A 2,500-nucleotide genomic window follows, 5' to 3' on the forward strand; every position below is an offset into this window, starting at 1 on the left:
TCATAAGAGCGTCACTTTCAACGTCCCCGGCATTGGATTGAGTTTCTAAAAACAACCGTGCACACCGAGGTTAAACTTTACCGGCTCCACTCCGACTCGCCGCTCGCCCACTAGTCCGAAGGCAACAAAACATTTGTTTTTCATTTTGATGAAAATTTCTGTTTTTAAATCTTGTTGGTTTGAAATTGTTTTGAAAAGGTTCTTTAAATCTTGCGGGTTTGCAACTCATAAGAGCGTCACTTTCAACGTCCCCGGCATTGGATTGAGTTTCTAAAAACAACCGTGCACACCGAGGTTAAACTTTACCGGCTCCACTCCGACTCGCCGCTCGCCCACAAATCCGAAGGCAACAAAACATTTGTTTTTAATTTTGATGAAATTTTTTGAAAACATTGGCTTGGCAAGCCCCAATCCGCGACTATCCACCCACCGCCACCCCACACGGGTGGTTGTTGTTGCGAAATGAGGTTGTGGTCGACATGCCCGTGCATTTGAGAAGGAGTTCCTAGCACTCCATGCTCTCCCATGCCAAAAAATAGCCTAGACAACCCCATTTCGCAACTTTCCACGCCTTTTTTTTCCTCCCTCACCCATGGCGGCGGCGTGGTGGCGGCGGCCGGATTCCGGCCACCACCGCCATGGGTGGCAGCCCCCCGACCCCGACACCAAACCCATAATACCGAGGCAACATATCGAGGCAACATGACATGGGTGTGGCGTGGGGGAAGGGGGCTGCAGCTAGGAAGGCATGGGCTGCCATGCATATGCAGGCAACACACACCCCCCTATATAGCATTTTATGCATTTAGCCCTTTGACAGGAAGAGACATCACCTATGCGCGAGGAGTCATAATGGGCTCTAAATAATTCAATACAAGGTATTTGGACGTGATTTTTTGCAGGGATACTAAGAAACATGCAATCTATGATGGGAAAAAGTTTCATAAATTTTTGAAGTCGGGAAGTATTTTTTATTAGTTTTAGAAGTCGTAAAATTGAAAAAATCATTAAAACAAATCCGGGAGGAATTTTTTAGTTTTGTAAGTTGGAGAAGGTCCTAAAAATCATAGACTACTTATGGGGAGCTTATTGTGCGAGGAAATTTCAATAAAAACGGGGTTTGACAAGATTTGAAAAATTCTGTCGACATTTGAAAAAACCTGGAACCATGCTGCCGGCATGCTGCGCACATGCTGCGCGCATGCTGCGCGCAGACTGCGCGCATGCCATGGCAGGACAAGTTTTGCTAGCCTCACTGTCTACAGATGCGCAAGCTGCGCGCACGCTGCGCACAGGCTGCGCGCATGCTGCGCACAGACTGCGCGCACGCTGCGCGCATGCCATGGCAGGACAAGTTTCGCTAGCCTCACTGTCGACAGATGCGCAAGCTGCGCGCAAGCTCCGCGCACGCTGCGCACAGCCTGTGCGCATGTTGTGCGCATGCTGCGCGCAGGCTGCGCGCAGGCGCCGCGCATGCCATGGCAGGACAAGTTTCGCTAGCCTCACTGTCGACAGATGCGCAAGCTGCGTGCACGCTGCGCACAGGCTGCGCACAGCGCATGCCATGGCAGGACAAGTTCGCTAGCCTCACTGTCGACAGATGCGCAAGCTGCGCGCACAGGCTGCGCGCACGCCATGGCAGGACAAGTTTCGCTAGCCTCACTGTCGACAGAATCAGCACGCTGCGCGCAAGCTGCGCGCACGCTGCCGGCATGGTGCGCGCACGCTGCCGGCATGGTGCGCGCACGCTGCCGGCATGGTGCGCGCACGCTGCCGGCATGCTGTGCGCACGCTGCGCGCGCGCATGGCAGGACAAGTTTCGAAAATTTCTGTCGACAGTCTCAGCAGCGCGCACGCTGCCGACATGCTGTGCGCACGCTGCGCACAGGCTGCCGGCATGCTGCGCGCAGCCCATGGCAGGACAAGGTCCGAAAAATTCTGTCGACATTTTTACGCCGTGGTAGGCTTCCGCTTCGCGTCACTTTGTCGACATTCAAGCCTACCATTTGTATTGAATTTTTCAAACCTTGTCAAACCCCATTATTCAAATGTCGAAAAATTTTGTCGACATTTTTACGCCATGATAGGCTTCCGCTTCGCGTCACTTTGTCGGAATGCATCGCATGGCGAGGCAAGGCCACGGCATGCCAAGGCGAAGGCAACGCATGGCTTGAATGGCTTGGTCAAGGCCACATCATGGGCACGGCATGCCAAGGCAAGGCGAGGCAAGCCATCCTTAGCCTCGCCTACACTCACTTTCTCGGAATGCATTGGATGATGAGCAATTCCAAGGTAAGGCAACGCATGGCTTGAATGGCTTGGTGTAGGCCACAACTTGGGCATGGCATGCCAATGCAAGGCAAGGCAAGGCAAGCCATCCTTAGCCTCGCCTACACTCACTTTCTCGGAATGCATTGGATGATGAGCAATTCCAAGGTAAGGCAACGCATGGCTTGAATGGCTTGGTGTAGGCCACAACTTGGGCATGGCATGCCAATGC

This window comes from Prunus avium, unplaced genomic scaffold (assembly GCF_965620075.1).
Source record: "Prunus avium unplaced genomic scaffold, drPruAviu1.hap1.1 HAP1_SCAFFOLD_24, whole genome shotgun sequence".
In the NCBI taxonomy this organism is placed as follows: domain Eukaryota; kingdom Viridiplantae; phylum Streptophyta; class Magnoliopsida; order Rosales; family Rosaceae; genus Prunus; species Prunus avium.